General features: G+C 43.4%; 1 pseudogene; it reads left to right on the top strand.

Moving 5' to 3' along the window:
• The first annotated feature begins 5,564 nt into the window (after positions 1–5,564).
• Positions 5,565–13,719, top strand: LOC112220471 (annotated as a pseudogene).
• The last annotated feature ends 7,428 nt before the right edge of the window (positions 13,720–21,147 follow it).

Genomic DNA, 21,147 nt, shown 5'->3' with positions numbered 1-21,147 from the left:
CCTTCTGGATGATAGCGGGGTGAACAGGCAGTGGCTCGGGTGGTTGATGTCCTTGATGATCTTTATGGCCTTCCTGTAACATCGGGTGGTGTAGGTGTCCTGGAGGGCAGGTAGTTTGCCCCCGGTGATGCGTTGTGCAGACCTCACTACCCTCTGGAGAGCCTTACGGTTGTGGGCGGAGCAGTTGCCGTACCAGGTGGTGATACAGCCCGCCAGGATGCTCTCGATTGTGCATCTGTAGAAGTTTGTGAGTGCTTTTGGTGACAAGCCGAATTTCTTCAGCCTCCTGAGGTTGAAGAGGCGCTGCTGCGCCTTCTTCACGATGCTGTCTGTGTGAGTGGACCAATTCAGTTTGTCTGTGATGTGTATGCCGAGGAACTTAAAACTTGCTACCCTCTCCACTACTGTTCCATCGATGTGGATAGGGGGGTGTTCCCTCTGCTGTTTCCTGAAGTCCACAATCATCTCCTTAGTTTTGTTGACGTTGAGTGTGAGGTTATTTTCCTGACACCACACTCCTGACACGAGGGCCCTCACCTCCTCCCTGTAGGCCGTCTCGTCGTTGTTGGTAATCAAGCCTACCACTGTTGTGTCGTCCGCAAACTTGATGATTGAGTTGGAGGCGTGCATGGCCACGCAGTCGTGGGTGAACAGGGAGTACAGGAGAGGGCTCAGAACGCACCCTTGTGGGGCCCCAGTGTTGAGGATCAGCGGGGTGGAGATGTTGTTGCCTACCCTCACCACCTCGGGGCGGCCCGTCAGGAAGTCCAGTACCCAGTTGCACAGGGCGGGGTCGAGACCCAGGGTCTCGAGCTTGATGACGAGCTTGGAGGGTACTATGGTGTTGAATGCCGAGCTGTAGTCGATGAACAGCATTCTCACATAGGTATTCCTCTTATCCAGATGGGTTAGGGCAGTGTGCAGTGTGGTTGAGATTGCATCGTCTGTGGACCTATTTGGGCGGTAAGCAAATTGGAGTGGGTCTAGGGTGTCAGGTAGGGTGGAGGTGATATGGTCCTTGACTAGTCTCTCAAAGCACTTCATGATGACGGAAGTGAGTGCTACTGGGCGGTAGTCGTTTAGCTCAGTTACCTTAGCTTTCTTGGGAACAGGAACAATGGTGGCCCTCTTGAAGCATGTGGGAACAGCAGACTGGTATAGGGATTGATTGAATATGTCCGTAAACACACCGGCCAGCTGGTCTGCGCATGCTCTGAGGGCGCGGCTGGGGATACAGTCTGGGCCTGCAGCCTTGCGAGGGTTAACACGTTTAAATGTCTTACTCACCTCGGCTGCAGTGAAGGAGAGTCTGCATGTTTTCGTTGCAGGCCGTGTCAGTTGCACTGTATTGTCCTCAAAGCGGGCAAAAAAGTTATTTAGTCTGCCTGGGAGCAAGACATCCTGGTCCGTGACTGGGCTGGATTTCTTCTTGTAGTCCGTGATTGACTGTAGACCCTGCCACATGCCTCTTGTGTCTGAGCCGTTGAATTGAGATTCTACTTTGTCTCTGTACTGACGCTTAGCTTGTTTGATAGCCTTGCGGAGGGAATAGCTGCACTGTTTGTATTCGGTCATGTTACCAGTCACCTTGCCCTGATTAAAAGCAGTGGTTCGCGCTTTCAGTTTCACGCGAATGCTGCCATCAATCCACGGATTCTGGTTAGGGAATGTTTTAATCGTTGCTATGGGAACGACATCTTCAATGCACGTTCTAATGAACTCGCACACCGAATCAGCGTATTCGTCAATATTGTTATCTGACGCAATACGAAACATATCCCAGTCCACGTGATGGAAGTAGTCTTGGAGTGTGGAGTCAGCTTGGTCGGACCAGCGTTGGACAGACCTCTGCGTGGGAGCCTCTTGTTTTAGTTTGTCTGTAGGCAGGGATTAACAAAATGGAGTCGTGGTCAGCTTTTCTGAAAGGAGGGCGGGGCAAGGCCTTATATGCGTCACGGAAGTTAGAGTAACAATGATCCAAGGTTTTTCCACCCCTGGTTGCGCAATCGATATGCTGATAAAATTTAGGGAGTCTTGTTTTCAGATTAGCCTTGTTAAAATCCCCAGCTACAATGAATGCAGCCTCCGGATAAATGGATTCCAGTTTGCAAAGAGTCAAATAAAGTTCGTTCAGAGCCATCGATGTGTCTGCTTGGGGGGGGATATATACGGCTGTGATTATAATCGAAGAGAATTCTCTTGGTAGATAATGCGGTCTACATTTGATTGTGAGGAATTCTAAATCAGGTGAACAGAAGGATTTGAGTTCCTGTATGTTTCTTTCGTCACACCATGTCTCGTTAGCCATAAGGCATACGCCCCCGCCCCTCTTCTTACCAGAAAGATGTTTGTTTCTGTCGGCGCAATGCGTGGAGAAACCCGCTGGCTGCACCGCCTCGGATAGCGTCTCTCCAGTGAGCCATGTTTCCGTGAAGCAAAGAACGTTACAGTCTCTGATGTCCCTCTGGAATGCTACCCTTGCTCGGATTTCATCAACCTTGTTGTCAAGAGACTGGACATTGGCGAGAAGAATGCTAGGGAGTGGTGCACGATGTGCCCGTCTCCGGAGTCTGACCAGAAGACCGCCTCGTTTCCCTCTTTTTCGGAGTCGTTTTGTTTGGGTCGCCGCATAGGATCCATTCTGTTGTCCTGGTTGAAAGGCAGAACACAGGATCTGCGTCGCGAAAAACATATTCTTGGTCGTACTGATGGTGAGTTGACGCTGATCTTATATTCAGTAGTTCTTCTCGACTGTATGTAATGAAACCTAAGATGACCTGGGGTACTAATGTAAGAAATAACACGTAAAAAAAAAAAAAACACTGCATAGTTTCCTAGGAACGCGAAGCGAGGCGGCCATCTCTGTCGGCGCCGGAAGTAATAGAAACTACTATCCTGAACATGTCAGTTTAGGTGTGATTGATGTGAATGTTCTCAAATGTTTTTTTGGTCAACGATGTGAGTCCAAATGACGTGAGCTGTTAATCAACAAGAAATGTGGTATCCCTTTTCAGACTTTAAACTCAGTCAGTTGTTAAATAGTATGTCTGGTATCAAGATGTCCTTATATAGAGTATCTTCTTTGTAGACACTTCAAAGGAACAGTAAAGCTAAGGGACAAAATAAGGTAAGATTGATGTGGTGATATGATAGTATCATATTATGATAAACCCTAAAGTAAGTCTATATATTGAGGATAATGTCATCAGATTACTGACCATGCATGTAATCCCTGCATTTTGAAGCTATCTAACCAACCACCACAAGTCCATGCTAGGTAAAGCTCCGCCTTATCTCAGTTCACTGGTCACGATGGCAACACCCATCCGTAGCACGCGCTCCAGCAGGTGTATCTCACTGATCATCCCTAAAGCCAACACCTCATTTGGCCGCCTTTCGTTCCAGTACTCTGCTGCCTGTGACTGGAACGAATTGCAAAAATCGCTGAAGTTGGAGACTTTTATCTCCCTCACCAACTTCAAACATCAGCTATCTGAGCAGCTAACCGATCGCTGCAGCTGTACATAGTCTATTGGTAAATAGCCCACCCATTTTCACCTACCTCATCCCCATACTGTTTTTATTTATTTACTTGCTCTTTTGCACACCAATATCTCTACCTGTACATGACCATCTGATCATTTATCACTCCAGTGTTAATCTGCAAAATTGTAATTATTCGCCTACCTCCTCATGCCTTTTGCACACATTGTATATAGACTCCCCCCTTTGTTTTCTACTGTGTTATTGACTTGTTAATTGTTTATTCCATGTGTAACTCTGTGTTGTCTGCTCACACTGCTATGCTTTATCTTGGCCAGGTCGCAGTTGCAAATGAGAACTTGTTCTAAACTAGCCTACCTGGTTAAATAAAGGTGAAATAAAAAATATAAAAAAATAATTCTTCCTACATTACATGCTTTGCACAGATTTTAAATGATACAATATATCCATTCATAAATAAGGCTACATTAACATGTCACCCAACATGAAGTTGGTTGACAGTTGCTTAATGATTGTTTATTAATATCTGGCTCAAGGGCTTTTTCTGTGCTTCAAGAAAACCTACATAGATTTCTCATAGAGGTACACATACAGTTCAGGAAGAATTGTGTTAAATAATGAAAAACTGAATTCATCAATCTGACTCCATTATCATGTGAAAAAAATGCAACAGGCCCTGTGAGTCTCTGGAGGATCTGGCAAGGTAGCGAATCATTGCATCAACGACTCAGCGTGACTATAATGAACATGTGTCTATCTTGCACAGTTAATTAAGCAATTATTAAGATGCTAGATACAAATGCTGGCAATCCAATGTTCTAGCATAAATGTATTGAGTCAAGTAGATTAGGGATGTCAAGGTGCAACCCAAGAATATGCTATGTGCAGTATAAATAAGTCGGCAATTTAGAATTCACAAATATTAAATTATGAACATATAGTCAGTGAAATAGTTGCTCTATAAACAAGGAATGCATTTACTCAAATAAACTAATAGGTTTATTCGTCACAAAATAGCACTCAAACAAATACAGTGTACATGAATACATGATACTAAATAAGCAGAGTAAATGTCAAGGCAAAAAAAAAGACTTAGGTGTTTGCACGGGTCTTTACAATGATATCGAAGAGATAAAATCTGTCTTTACACACAGGAGGCTTGCATACAAGTTCTCAGTTAAACCAAAAGTCCTCTGCTCGACTGTCTTTTTATCCATGGAAAAACTGAAACTCAACCCCAAACTAAATAAACATTACTTTGCACTCTTCTAGAAAAAAAAGGGACATCACACCCGAATTCATTCATATTCCGAAATATCTATGTAACGACTGGACACAGGAATAATCCCACCTGATAAGCAATCAACCCATCATACAATTTTGACCGATCTCTCTGAAAAGACATCAACCAAAACACATACACACAACACACACACACACACAAAGTATTTCAGAGTTACACTCAGTTATATCTCTAGATCTATATACAGTATTAGCCTACTCTCACTTTCAGCTCTGCTGGTACAAATGACCACACTCAGATAACAGCTCGATTTTGCACATTCCAACCAGAAAGACAACGCAGAACATCAGAGTGCTACCATCACAAAAAAAAAAAATACTAGGCTTTTAAGAACACATTAGTGGCCTTCGCAGGTGTCCCCCAGTCTGAAAACCCTCTAAAGCATCAGCTTAGAAATGAAAAAAAAAGCATTCACCTACAGAGAGAACGAGACACCTTTGAAGAAAGGCAACGGAATGTTTGACAACCATTAGTACAGGAACTTTTTTTCCTGCTGGAGTTTAGAGGGGAAAACGGAGAACAGTGATATTTCTGAGGACATTGATGTTATCTTCATCTGACTGACAGGCATGATGTCTACAAAACAAGTGTATCTCCAGTGCTGCCAGGGAGCAGAGGACTGTTGAACCCTTACATCAAAGACAGCTGTCAATTAATAAAACGCAGCCTGCCTTTGTTCACGTTTAATTGGCCGCCATCGCGTCTGTCTCTCCTGCTAGCTGGCGAAGGGATGCACACAGTGAAAGGAGATAGGGTTATGAAAGGCCAGTGTTTGTCCCTGTTCCATGACTGTCTGATAGGTGGCCAGTACTGCAGTTTAATTAATGTCTGGAATTAAAGTTGGTGTTAATTATTTTTGTCTTGAAGCTAGAGAGTAACATTGGCATATGCACCTTGCAATTAACTCAGAACTCATACGGTATTAGAACGTGTGGAACATTTTGGTTCTTTATGAAACTACAGGAATAACCAATTCCAGCAGTGATTTTGTGTCAGATCAAAAAGTGTGCCCGGTGGATTCAAGGTACTTTGTAAATAAGTTCAACTTCAGCTTTAGCTTGAACATTGAATTCAGACATAATTGTTTGAATTCAGTGAAATATAAACTGTGTTTTTAGGGGTACGGACCCATGACACTCCCCCCTCCCTGCATCCCAAATACCTCCGGAAGGAGGACAGGTCGTCATTCCTTTGGTCCGCTCTGGACCTCAAAAGTAGCAGCGAGGGGCACCAGAAGGATGACACTCCCTCTCCTACCTCCTCCCCCAAACCCAGGGAGGGGAAGATACAGGTACAGAATTTTATGATACATTTTCACCCTGCATGCGATGATACTATATTTAGGTCCTACAAGAGAACATCTAGTACTCTCATACAAGGGAACATGTAATAGATTGAATGTGGGGGAGAGCCTTCTGATGTCCTTCAAGGTTCCTTATCTGGTGAAAATGAAATAATTTATTAACGTCAAATTTTGGTTTGTTCTACAGGAAGAAACATTGTAATAATGTGTTCTTTCAATCTTTTTTCTTTCTTTTTCTTTCATTCTCTGACTCTGTCGTGTTACTCTCTGCTTGTTTTGATCAGCCACCACTAATAGGACCAGACACAGAGCTTATTCCTAGCAGAATGAGAGAACTCTTCATCAACTTCTCCAAGAACCCTCTCCTCCTCCTCCTCCTCATCCTCCTCGTCTGTTCTTTAGACACACTGAGTTCAGTGTTCCAGCTGGCTGGCGGTGAGTAGATTACACTCAGCTGTCCCTCCAGGGGTTTAGTAATGAGTTATTCATTAGGTAATGACTGATTCTCTGTCCCACCATAACTAGTGGATGGGTTACACTGTCTGGCCTCTCTGGACGTGTCTAGTCAGATAAACTGACTCGTCCATTTTGATAACTATGAGGAGGAAACCAGTTGAAACCTGTTGACTACAGTATATGACTATGAATAATGCTGTTGTATAATACTACACATAATATAAACATAGTATAAACTAGACTAACTAAACTGATATATACTATTAGAACAATGAGACCTTGGGACTATAAGGTTCTATCTGAAATTTGTCAAAAGTAAGTTAGTTACATATAATTGGTCTATGTGTGTATATGTCTGCGAAGTTAGATTTTTTTAAAGTACATTAAGTGATTTTTTTGTAATGCTCAATCGGCATAAACCAGGGTTTCCCCAACTCGGTCCTAGGGACTCCAAGGGGTGTACATTTTGGTTTTTCCCTAGCACTACACAGCTGATTAAAATAATACATTATCAAGCTTTGATCATTTCAGTCAATTGTGTAGTATTTGGGTAAAAACTGAAACGTACACCCATTAGGATCCCGAGGACCGAATTTGGGAAAAGCTGGCATAAACCCATTTTAATCTGCAATCCAATCACAAGCCTGAACAAATACATATGGACCAATCAGAACACATCTTTGCCCTTTCCTTCCAAATATGGTCTAGGCTAGTCTAGCCAGCAATAATGACACACAGGAAAAAAAACAACACTGTCAGAAATCTCAAACTAAATGATGTTGTCACATCATTCTTCAGTGGTAACAGTTTGTCTGATGTGTTCTGACTATCTTCGAACATTCCAATAAAAAATAAAAAATACAGTTTCAATACCACAATAAATGTATACATTTAATCAAAACAAATTCAATTTTCATTCATAGTTAATTTGGAATCTTGTGTCGTAGATATTTTTAAGCAAAAAGGGAATGGTGAAGTGATCTACCGGACTTTAATGAGAACCAGTATTGAAAAAGCTAAGGTTTTCTTAAAAATGTATAATTCAGAAGTGTCAGAACCTTTATGGTTGAACCCAGATTGACATTTCAGAACCATAAGGTTCAAACTATATCTGTGATGTCACCCCCTATAAAATAAAAAGCAGATATACAAATGTCTCAGGATTTTAATACTCTGCACTTTAGGTACCTTTTACTACAAAACAGTTCTGAGATCTGGGATGTGAAAATGTGATGCTCAATATCTCATAACTATGCTTTGCACAGATAGAACCTGATATTCCCAAGGTAATGACAAACTGATTCACGACTTTTTAGATAGGGTACTGTAAGTCAAATGCTGTAAGTACTCTGAACTAGGTGGAAACTCTGTCTATTGACCTGGGGTAATATGTCCTGTATGTGTGTTACTGAAGGTAAGATAGCAGGGGACATCTTCAAGGACAATGTGGTGCTGCCTAACCCATTAGCCAGGCTGGTGGTGCAGATACTGGTCACAGTACCTGTCCAGAGCTCCTCCACATCCACCTCCATCATTATGTGTGTGAGTGGTTCTCTTCTTCTCAGTGTCTGAATGAGAGTGAAAACATGGCTTGTAAATCTGAACAATTGACTGAATAGCATCAAAGGGACAAGCGATATGTGACGCCCTTACCTTAGAGAGCATGTTTATTTCTCTATTTGGTTAGGTCAGGGTGTGATTTGGATGGGCATTCTAGTTTTCTATTTCTTTGTTGGCCAGGTATGGTTCCCAATCAGAGGCAGCTGTCTATCGTTGTCTCCCACCTGAGTTTGTGGGATCTTGTTTTTGCACAGTAGCTGTATAGCCCTGCAGAACTTTATGTTCGTTGATCTTTTGGTGTTCATTTTAAATAAAGATGTACACTTTCCACGCTGCGCTCTGGTCTCATTCTGACAACGGTCGTAACACGACAACATGCTTTTGAATTTAAAACAAAGTGGTTGACCTATTCTCCCCTCTCATTGTCAGTGATTAGTTATTATTATAATATTTATTTTACCAGGTAAGTTGACTGAGTTCACATTCTCATTTACAGCAATGGCCTGGGGAATAGTTACAGGGGAGAGGAGGGGGGATGAATGAGCCAATTGCAAGCTGGGAATAATTAGGTGACCGTGATGGTATGAGGGCCAGATTGGGAGTTTAGTCTGGACACCGGGGTTAACATCCCTATTCTTACGATAAGTGCCTTGGGGTAGGCCATCATTGTAAATATGAATTTGTTCTTAATTAACTGACTTGCCTAGTTAAATAAAGGTTCATTAAATAACAAATATTTTAAAATCTTTAGTGACCACAGAGAGTCAGGACACCTGTTTAACATCCCATCTGAAAGACGGCACCCTACACAGGGCAATGTCCCCAATCACTGCCCTGGGGCACTGGGATGTTTTTTTTTTTTAGATCAGAGGAAAGGTTGACTCCTACTGGCCCTCCAACACCACTTTGTTACAGTGAGTCTCAGGTGTATGAACTGTCTGCTGCTAATAGGGGTTATCCACAGACACCTCTCATTCACTGTTTGTATGTGACCAGAAGGCATGGCATATCAGTATGCCAGGACTGTCTCTGTCACAGCAGCCAATCTCAGAGAGGACACGAGAGGGGAATTATGGGCAATTACTGGGTCATTCTACCAATTGGGTGCCTTTTGAGTAGTGTATATTGGTAGAAAAAAAACAGTTGTTTCACCAAATTGTAACATTCGGTCATGAAGAGCACATGTTCAACATCTCAAGCATGATTTCCCATCTCAATAGGTTAAGTAAAAAAAAAAAGACAATAGTAGGCCTAAGTGCCAAGTAAAGTAACAGGGTTGACCGTAACAGGGTTGACAATTTCCTCTTAAATCGTGAATCCACTTGTGAGAGGGGGAATGTAAGCTTGTTGTGTACCACAGGGAGGGGAAATTGCATGTAAGCTTCACAAAAATGTCTACTTTTCAAACATTTCCAGCCTATATATCTATTGGTAACAGGGTTGACGTGGTATGCTCAACCCGCTCAGCGTTCCACAAAAAAACCCACCAGAAATGGCCAAAACGAGTAGAACCAGTTCACCTGCTTTTACACTATAATTTGGCTACAATATGTTCAATGTTTCTTTTGAATATTTTAAAAGGAATATTTTCACGATATTTAAATGAGAGTTCAGTTCACGTAACAGAGTTGACCTTAAAATGAAGGACCTTCAAATGAATCACTAATCATATTAAATAAATAGAAAAGCAACATAACTAGGGGTTTACAATGATGGTAAAAATTTTGAGAAATGTTGGGGTTAACTGGGTTCAAATATTCCTAGAAGCCCCAGAGGTAGCACAGAGGGAACTTTAACAAGTCTAAATTCATATTAAGGCACGTCATTTAATATAACATTGTTTTAACCCAATATTTGTGCACAATTTCTACATAAAATATCAAAGGGATGCAAAAGGCACTCATTTTGTGGAATGACCCTACTACCGCCCAGCAGTCTGTGGGAGCTGTAAGTATGTGTGTGTGTGTTGTGCCTAAATGCTCAAAGGGTCATCTACATATGAATCAGTTTGTCGTTATCTTGGGAGGGCCCAGCAACAATAAAACCAGCTCTTCAGTTAAAAACCTAAGATGCTTCCACTCATTTGCAAATTGCCATAATTTTTTTCTGCATTTAAAGTATGAAACCACTTTGAAATATGAAGGGTCAGGTTTGATAATATTGAAGCCCATGCATTACCATAATCATGTAAGTTTGAGAAGTCAGTCATTATAGTTTGTGTGTGTGTGTATGTGCGCGTGCGTGTGCATGTGCATGTCTGTGTGTGTGTGCATGCAAGCATGTGTTTCCTTTCTCACAGTGCTGGAGGTGCATTCTACTGTTCCTACCATCATGGGGTCCAACATCAGGATGTCTGTCACCAACACCATCTTAGACATGATGCAGGTGGGGAAGAGGAATGAGTTCAAACTGTACGAGGGAAGGGGAGCACAGAGGAGAGGGGATGGAGGGAAGGAGGGGAAAGCAGAGGAGATGGAAGGAAGGAAGGAGGGGAAAGCAGAGGAGAGGGGATGGAAGGAAGGAGGGGAAAGCAGAGGAGAGGGGATGGATGGAAGGGGAAAGCAGAGGAGAGGATGGAAGGAAGGAGGGGAAAGCAGAGGAGAGGGGATGGAAGGAAGGAGGGGAAAGCAGAGGAGAGGGGATGGAAGGAAGGAGGGGAAAGCAGAGGAGAGGGGATGGAAGGAAGGAGGGGAAAGCAGAGGAGAGGGGATGGAAGGAAGGAGGGGAAAGCAGAGGAGAGGGGATGGAAGGAAGGAGGGGAAAGCAGAGGAGAGGGGATGGAAGGAAGGAGGGAAAGCAGAGGAGATGGGATGGAAGGAAGGAGGGGAAAGCAGAGGAGATGGGATGGAAGGAAGGAGGGGAAAGCAGAGGAGATGGGATGGAAGGAAGGAGGGGAAAGCAGAGGAGATGGGATGGAAGGAAGGAGGGGAAAGCAGAGGAGATGGAAGGAAGGAAGGAGGGGAAAGCAGGGAGATGGAAGGAAGGAAGGAGGGGAAAGCAGAGGAGATGGAAGGAAGGAAGGAAGGAGGGGAAAGCAGAGGAGATGGAAGGAAGGAAGGAGGGGAAAGCAGAGGAGATGGAAGGAAGGAAGGAGGGGAAAGCAGAGGAGATGGAAGGAAGGAAGGAGGAGAAAGCAGAGGAGAGGAGAAAGCAGAGGAGAGGGGATGGAAGGAAGGAGGAGAAAGCAGAGGAGAGGGGATGGAAGGAAGGAGGAGAAAGCAGAGGAGAGGGGATGGAAGGAAGGAGGAGAAAGCAGAGGAGAGGGGATGGAAGGAAGGAGGAGAAAGCAGAGGAGAGGGGATGGAAGGAAGGAGGAGAAAGCAGAGGAGAGGGGATGGAAGGAAGGAGGAGAAAGCAGAGGAGACGGGATGGAAGGAAGGAGGAGAAAGCAGAGGAGACGGGATGGATGGAAGGAAGGGGAAAGCAGAGGAGAGGGGTTGGAAGGAAGGAGGGGAAAGCAGAGGAGAGGGGTTGGAAGGAAGGAGGGAAAGCAGAGGAGAGGGGATGGAGGAAGGAGGAGAAAGCAGAGGAGAGGGGATGGAAGGAAGGAGGAGAAAGCAGAGGAGAGGGGATGGAAGGAAGGAGGAGAAAGCAGAGGAGAGGGGATGGAAGGAAGGAGGAGAAAGCAGAGGAGAGGGGATGGAAGGAAGGAGGGGAAAGCAGAGGAGAGGGGTTGGAAGGAAGGAGGGGAAAGCAGAGGAGAGGGGTTGGAAGGAAGGAGGGGAAAGCAGAGGAGAGGGGATGGAGGGAAGGAGGGGAGGAGGGGAAAGCAGAGGAGAGGGGATGGAGGGAAGGAGGGGAAAGCAGAGGAGAGGGGATGGAGGGAAGGAGGGGAAAGCAGAGGAGAGAGGATGGAGGGAAGGAGGGGAAAGCAGAGGAGAGGGGATAGAAGGAAGGAGGGGAAAGCAGAGGAGAGGGGATGGAAGGAAGGAGGGGAAAGCAGAGGAGAGGGGATGGAAGGAAGGAGGGGAAAGCAGAGGAGAGGGGATGGAAGGAAGGAGGGGAAACCAGAGGAGAGGGGATGGAGGGAAGACCAGAGGAGAGGGGGGAGAGGAATACTTTACTCCTCTGTAATTCAGTCTATATGCTGTCATACTTAATGTATACATTATCTAATCATATATGAGCCTATCAACAGCAGCAATGACATTTTCTCAAGTCATTGAACACATATCACTAACCTTTTCACATTAAGCTGTAATGTTTGTCGTCTGGGGAAGGAGAGGAGGACCAAGGTGCAGCGTGGTAAGTGTTCATATTATTTAATGAAATATGCAACACTAGACAAAACAACAAACCCGACAAACAAACAGTCCTGAAAGGTGAAACAAAAACACTAAACAGGAAACAACCACCCACAAAAGACAATGGAAAACAGGCTACCTAAATATGATTCTCAATCAGGGACAACGATTGACAGCTGCCTCTGATTGAGAACCATACCAGGCCAAACACAGAAATAGAAAATCATAGACAAACTAACATAGACAACCCACCCAACTCACGCCCTGACCATACTAAAACAAAAGACAAAACAAAGGAACTAAGGTCAGAACGTGACATAAGCACTACACAGATGGCATTGTCATGACAATTACCTTTATGCTCAGAACTCAAAGATCAAAACACTTTATTGTCTATTTAGGGTGAAATGGACTCTTTCTCTTTTACTACCATCCACTACTGTTTCAACTGGCTGTCTGTGCTGGTGCTGCTGCCGATGGAGGTGGAGGTGGCTACAGGGCTGATGACCCACTTGGCCCACATCGTGGTCACCAGCTTCAACATACAGAGTGGAGAGGTTGCCCCTAAGCTAAACTCATCATACCGGTATTAAGCATTAAAACAGTCAATATAAATACCTAATGAATACCTGTCATAAACATCCATTCTCTCCGTCAGTTGGATAGCATGTGATCACCGCCATCGCCATGGGAGATGAGAGCATGAGGAACAGGAGCCTGGTGAAGCACTGGTGCCACACCAATCTAGTTACGGTACTGACCTCTGTCAACACCATCACTGTCTCAACACTGTCGCCTCCTCACTGTCATCGCTGTCATCATTGTCACCCCCAGACCATCTGTCTAACCACATCACAGTCTCAACAATTGAAAGGAAACACTTTGAAGTTTGTGGAAATGTGAATTGACTGTAGGAGAATATAACAACAGAAAGGTCCCACTTCTTGCCATCACTCTAGTTGTAATTCCGATGGTGTCCACAAGATGACAGTGTATGTACAAAGCATCAGACGGATAACTTGAAGTATGAGCGAAGTATGGGCTCCCTGGCCCTGCTCTGCTCCTGCTTGGTGCTCCTGTTCAAGCTGATCAAGGTCAAGAGGCAAATGTCATCTAGAAGTTCATCAACACAGGTGGGTGCTCAATGGAGATAGATTGCAAAATGTTGAAACTAAATATGAACGCCATGCAAATTGGCCTACGGGCTACCTGACCATGTTCGTAGGAGCAGGGATGACCTTCATTGTCCAGAGCAGCTCTCTTCCCCTCTGCTCTCACACCACTTACTGTATAGGTGAGGGACCTCTGGCTAGGAAACACATCTACCTACTCCATTCCATGCTCGAGTAACAATAAATATGGGCTAAAATACCAAGATTTTCAAAGATTTTCTGTCATGATTGATTATCAATATCATAGACAGAATAATAATGAATAGAGAGGGGTGTTTATGAAATATTGCATCTATTCACAGAAAGAACATTGATGTACTGTATACCTGAAATATATACAAACACAATCAATTAACTCATACAGAGTCATACATTATAATTTGATCTCATTGCACACATGCTGGTCCAGACTAAAACCCCTGTGGTTTGTGAGATAGCATGGCTATAAAGAAAGACAACAGGCAAACACTTACGAGTACAATCAGATAAACACTGACCCACTTGGCATCTGGGGTGGCAGGTGGCCTAGAGTGGTTAGAGCCTTGGACTAGTAACCGGAAGGTTGCAAGATCATAATCCCCGAGCTGACAAGGTAAACATCTGTTATTCTACCCCTGAACAAGGCAGTTACCCACTGTTCTTAGGATGTCATTGAAAATAAGAATTTGTTCTTAACTGACTTGCCTAGTAAAATCCAGATCACATAGTTTGATAAAGTCAGAGTTAACCTTTGTATCTTCATTTGAAATATGGTTTGAATATTTACAAAAACAATGGATTAATAGATCCATCATTTTTTGATTATCAGGTTAGAAATGCTAATATCAATGATGTATGGACACTAAGTACAAAAACATCAAGGAGTATGTTTTATTAGTTCCTATAAGACAGTGGCTGGAAATCTACAGTGGGTGAGAGACTACTGTGTCACTCCGGAGTCACACTGTTCTCTGGCTGCCTGGTGTTTCTGGAGGTGAAGGCATAGAGGAATGGATTCACACAGCTGTTGATCAGAGCTCCAACAATGCTCAAACTGACCTTACAAAACTTTATCAGAGCCTTATCTTTCACCAATATAGCTGCCACTGCCAGCGCGTTGGTGCCATTGACAGGAGTCCATAGTATGAAGAACATCACAATGTTGCTGTTCACTAATCTGGTGATTCTGGGGCTCCTGGAGAAAGCTGTTTTGTTCACTTTTCGGTGGAGGTCGATATTCAGTTGAACCTGGAAGTTTACATACAGACACCTTAGCCAAATACATTTAAACTCAGTTTTTCACAATTCCTGACATTTAGTCCTAGTAAAAACTCCCTGTCTTAGGTCAATTAGGATCACCACTTCATTTTAAGAATGTGAAATGTCAGAATAATAGTTGAGAGAATGAATGAATTATTTCAGCTTGTATTTCTTTCATCACATTCCAAGTAGGTCAGAAGTTTACATACACTCAATTAGTATTTGGTAGCATTGCCTTTAAATTGTTTCATTTGGGTCAAACGTTTCGGGTAGCCTTCCACAAGCTTCCCACAATAATTTGGGTAAATTTTGGCCCATTCCACCTGACAGAGCTGGTGTAACTGCGTCAGGTTTGTTAACCTCCTTGCTCACACACGCTTTTTCAGTTCTGCCCACAACTGTTCTATTGGATTGAGGTCAGGACTTTGTGATGGCCACTCCAAAATCTTGACTTTGTTGTCCTTAAGCCATTTTGCCAGAACTTTGGAAGTATGCTTGGGGTCATTGTCCATTTGGAAGACCCATTTGTGACCATGCTTTAACTTCCTGACTGATGTCTTGAGATGTTGCTTCAATATATCCACATAATTGTCCTACTCATGACACCATCTATTTTATGAAGTGCACCAGTCCCTCCTGCAGCAAAGCAACCCCACAACATGATGCTGCCACCCCCGTGCTTCACGGCTGGGATGGTGTTCTTCGGCTTGCAAGCCTCCCCCTTTTTCCACCAAACATAACGATGGTCATTATGGCCAGACAGTTCTATTTTTGTTTCATCAGACCAGATGATATTTCCCCAAAAAGTACAATCTTTGTCCCCGTGTGCAGTTGCAAACCGTAGTCTGGCTTTTTTATGGGGGTTTTGGAGCAGTGGCTTCTTCATTGCTGAGCGGCCTTTAAGGCTATGTCGATATAGGACTTGTTTTACTGTGGATATAGATACTTTTGTACCAGTTTCCTCTAGCATCTTCACAAGGTCCTTTGCTGTTGTTCTGGGATTGATTTGCACTTTTCGCACCAAAGTATGTTCATCTCTAGGAGACAGAATGAGTATCCTTCCTGAGCGATATGATGGCTGCGTGGACCCATGGTGTTTATACTTGTGTACTATTGTTTGTACAGATGAACATGGTACCTTCAGGCATTTGGAAATTTCTCCCAAGGATGAACCAGACTTGCAGAGGTCTACAGTTTTTTTCTGAGATCTTGGCTGATTTTTTTGCCAGTCCTGTTCGGTCCAGCAACGGTGGGTTTGTGCCAATAGGCGACGTTGCTGCCGGTGATGTCTGATGAGGACCTGTCTTACAACAGGCCTACAAGCCCTCAATCCATGCTCTCTCAGCCTATTGCGGACAGTCTGAGCACTGATGAAGGGATTGTGCGTTCCTGGTGTAACTCGGGCAGTTGTTGCCATCCTGCACCTGTCCCGCAGGTGTGATGTTCAGATGTAACGATCCTTTGCAGGTGTTGTTACATGTGGTCTGCCACTGCTAGGACGATCAGATGTCCATCCTGTCTCCCTGTAGCACTGTCTTAGGCGTCTCACAGTACGGACATTGCAATTCATCTGCAGTCCTCATGCCTCCTTGCAGCATGCCTAAGGCACATTCACGCAGATGACCAGGGACACTGGGCATCTTTCTTTTGGTGTTTTTCAGAGTCAGTAGAAAGGCCTCTTTTGTGTCCTAAGTTTTCATAACTGTGACCTCAATTGCCTACCGTCTGTAAACTGTTAGTGTCTTAACGACCGTTCCACAGGTGCATGTTCATTAGTTGTTTATGGTTCATTGAACAAGCATGGGAAACAGTGTTTAAACCCTTTACAATGACGATCTGTGAAGTTATTTGGATTTTTACTATTATCTTTGAAAGACAGGGTCCTGAAAAAGGGACTTTTCTTTTTTTGCTGAGTTTATATTTTAATTGCAGCCATTTTGATCTCAATATCAAATAATTTCTGGGTAACAACTTTATACCTTACTGTGATGTGATACCTTACTGTGATGTTTTCAATTAAAATGGTAAAAAAATAAACAATAATAGCTTCTTATGAATGCCGTTCCACTAAATTAGTGCCTTTTGTTATTTTAAGTAGAAATTGTACACCAATATTGACTTTTAAAAGCCTGTAATATTAAATGAAGCACCATGTAATATGGACCACATAAAGAATTCAATAAACTTGTGCAAAAAAAGGGCAAATGTGTAAAAATTCTGCATTTTGACATGTCCCTACGACAGCCCTGTGTCATTTCGAAGAAGATGTTTATATCAAATCAAATCAAATTGTAAATGCAAATGCAAATGCTAACTTACAGTACAAGCTCTTAATCAACAATGAAATTCAAGAAATAGATTTAAATAAACTAAAGTAAAAAATAAAATAATAACCTTTGAGTAGCATCACTGTAAAAACAAAGTGGGGGGGGTTATGTAAATAGTCTGGTGGCCCTTTGATTAATTGTTCAGTAGTCTTACGGCTTGAGGTAGAAGCTGGAGCCTTTTGGACTTACCTCTTGACGTGCGGTCTATGAGTTGGGTGACTGGAGTCTTTGAAAATGTTTTGGGCCTTCCTCTGACACCGCCTACCTAGTATATAGGTCCAGGATGACAGGAAGCTTGGTCCCAGTGATGTACTGGGCAGTATGCACTACCCCTGTAGCGCCTTACCGTCAGATGCCGAGCAGTTTCCATACAAGGCGGTGATGCAACCGTTCAGGATGCTGTCGATGGTGCAGCTGTAGAACATTTTGAGGATCTAGGGACCCATGCAAAATCTTTTCAGTCTCCTGAGGGGGAAAAGGCATTGTCGTGCCCCCTTCACGACTTTGTTGGTGTGTTTGGACATTGATCGTTTTTGGTGATGTGGACACCAAGGAACTTGAAACTCTCGACCCGCTCCACCACAGCCCCGTCGATGTTAATGGGGGCCTGTTCGGCCCGCCTTTTCCTGTAGTCCATGATCAGATCCTTTGTCTTGCTCACATTGAGGGAGAGGTTATTGTCCTGGCACCACACAGCCAGGTCTCTGACCTCCCTATTGGCTGTCTCATTGTTATCAGTGATCATCCCTACCACCGTTGTGGCATCAGACTAACTTAATGATGGTTTTGGAGTCGTGCTTGGCCACGCAGTCATGGGTGAGCAGGGAGTACTGGAGGGGACTAAGCAGGCATCCCTAAGGGCCCCCCGTGTTGAGGATCAGCGTGGCAGATCAAATCAAATCAAACTTTATTTGTCACATGTGCCGAATACAACAGGTGTACAACAACCTTACCGTGAAATACTTACTTACAAGCGCTTAACCAATAACGCAGTTCAAGAAGGAGTAAAGAATATACAGTGTGGCAAAAAAGTATTTAGTCAGCCACCAATTGTGCAAGTTCTCCCACTTAAAAAGATGAGAGAGGCCTGTAGTTTTCATCATAGGTACACTTCAACTATGACAGACAAAATGAAAAAAAAATTCTCCAGAAAATCACATTGTAGGATTTTTAATGAATTTCTTTGCAAATTATGGTGGATAATAAGTATTTGGTCAATAACACAAGTTTATCTCAATACTTTGTTATATATCCTTTGTTGGCAATGACAGAGGTCAAACGTTTTCTGTAAGTCTTCACAAGGTTTTCACACACTGTTGCTGGTATTTTAGCCCATTCCTCCATGCAGATCTCCTCTAGAGCAGTGATGTTTTGGGGCTGTTGCTGGGCAACACGGACTTTCAACTCCCTCCAAAGATTTTCTATGGGGTTGAGATCTGGAGACTGGCTAGGCCACTCCAGGACCTTGAAATGCTTCTTACGAAGCCACTCCTTCGTTGCTCGAGCGGTGTGTTTGGGATCATTGTCATGCTGAAAGACCCAGCCACGTTTCATCTTCAATGCCCTTGCTGATGGAAGGAGGTTTTCACTCAAAATCTCACGATACATGGCCCCATTCATTCTTTCCTTTACATGGATCAGTCGTCCTGGTCCCTTTGCAGAAAAACAGCCCCAAAGCATGATGTTTCCACCCCCATGCTTCACAGTAGGTATGGTGTTCTTTGGATGCAACTCAGCATTCTTTGTCCTCCAAACACGACGAGGTGAGTTTTTACCAAAAAGTTATATTTTGGTTTCATCTGACCATATGACACTCCCAATCTTCTTCTGGATCATCCAAATGCTCTCTAGCAAACTTCAGACGGGCCTGGACATGTACTGGCTTAAGCACGGGAACACGTCTGGCACTGCAGGATTTGAGTCCCTGGCGGCGTAGTGTGTTACTGATGGTAGGCTTTGTTACTTTGGTCCCAGCTCTCTGCAGGTCATTCACTAGGTCCCCCCGTGTGGTTCTGGGATTTTTGCTCATCTTTCTTGTGATCATTTTGACCCCACGGGGTGAGATCTTGCGTGGAGCCCCAGATTGAGGGAGATTATCAGTGGTCTTGTATGTCTTCCATTTCCTAATAATTGCTCCCACAGTTGATTTCTTCAAACCAAGCTGCTTACCTATTGCAAATTCAGTCTTCCCAGCCTGGTGCAGGTCTACAATTTTGTTTCTGGTGTCCTTTGACAGCTCTTTGGTCTTGGCCAAAGTGGAGTTTGGAGCGTGACTGTTTGAGGTTGTGGACAGGTATCTTTTATACTGATAACAAGTTCAAACAGGTGCCATTAATACAGGTAACAAGTGGAGGACAGAGGAGCCTCTTAAAGAAGAAGTTACAGGTCTGTGAGAGCCAGAAATCTTGTTTGTTTGTAGGTGACCAAATACTTATTTTCCACTATAATTTGCAAATAAATGCATTAAAAATCCTACAACGTAATTTTCTGGATTTTTTTCCTCATTTTGTCTGTCATAGTTGAAGTGTACCTATGATGAAAATTACAGGCCTCTCTCATCTTTTTAAGTGGGAGAACTTGCACAATTGGTGGCTGACTAAATACTTTTTGCCCCACTGTATTTACCAAATGAACTGAAGTAAAAAAAAAGATTACAGTAACACAATAAAATAACAATAACGATTTTATATACTGGTGGCTAGGACAGTGGGGGGCCTCCGGGAGAAGTATTGGTGGCCCACCTTGGCTAGGGACGTTAGGGTTTATGTCTCTTCCTGTTCAGTATGCGCCCAGAGTAAGGCTCCTAGGCACCTACCTACAGGGAAGTAATTATCTTTTTATTTCTGAGATCATAACTACTGTAAGTCAGTAGCACATCATTTCGCTAAACACCTGCTAAACTCCAAGGTATAACATTGGATGGTCAATTATCATGGTCAAGTCATATTGATAAAGTTGTTGTGAAAATGGGGAGGGGTATGTTTCTTATAAAAAGATGTTCTGCGCTACACAAAAATCAACTATGCTAGTTATTCAGTCTTCTTGATTACTGTTCGGTAATATGGCCAAATGCAGCAAAGAAAGACCTAACAAAGCCGCAGCTGGCTCAAAACAGAGCAGCACGCCTTGCCCTTAACTGCACATACAGAACAAACATCAACAACATGCACGCCAGTCTTTCCTGGTTGAGGGCTGACGAGAGATTTAATAACTGTTACTCATCTAGGTTTTATAAGTATTACGGTAATGAAAAAACTCTAAAACTTTAAACTCAGACACCCATACCCCACAATATATGCCACCAGGGGTCTCTTCACAGTCTCCAAGTCCAAAACAAATTCATGGTAACGGACAATATTATACAGAGCCATGATCACATGAAACTCCGTTTCATCTCCATTTACTCAAGCAACCAGCAAAATTACATTTAAAAAAAGATTAAACAACATGGAACAGAGGGGACTGTCATGGGGACAAAAACATATGCACACACAGACACACTCTAACACACACATTTGTTTAAGTTGTATTGTTTGTACTATTATAAATATACTGTATATATTTTTGTATTTTTTCTATATATTTGTATTTTACATTTGTCTGACTGTCCTTGTGTACCAGTGTTTTGTAACTTGTCATGTTTTGTATTTTTTGTGGACCCCAGGAAGAGTAGCTGCTGCCTCTACAAAAGCTAATGGGGATCTAAATAAACTGAATGTGGATCCTCCCCTCCCCTCAGTATCCCTCCACCCTGACAGTCATTCCGTCAGTAGCCCTCCGCCCTGAAAGTCAGTTACTTTCCACCTTGTCAGTGACTAGCCCTCCACCATCCACCTTGTCAGTCAGGCTGGGATGGTATCAGCTCATATGAGCTAATATGATCTGATTACTGATGATCAGGGCATGGAGAAGGATATGACACAGGAGTTGACTGCTCGATCGATTTTCCAGCAGCATACCACCCGCATCCCACTGCTGGCTTGCCTCTAAAGCTAAGCAGGGTTGGTCCTGATCGTTTCATAGATGGGAGACCAGATGC

This window comes from Oncorhynchus tshawytscha, linkage group LG21, assembly GCF_018296145.1.
Source record: "Oncorhynchus tshawytscha isolate Ot180627B linkage group LG21, Otsh_v2.0, whole genome shotgun sequence".
NCBI lineage: Eukaryota > Metazoa > Chordata > Actinopteri > Salmoniformes > Salmonidae > Oncorhynchus > Oncorhynchus tshawytscha.
Note: the sequence above shows the minus strand (reverse complement) of the source record. Positions and strands in the feature narration are given on the sequence as shown.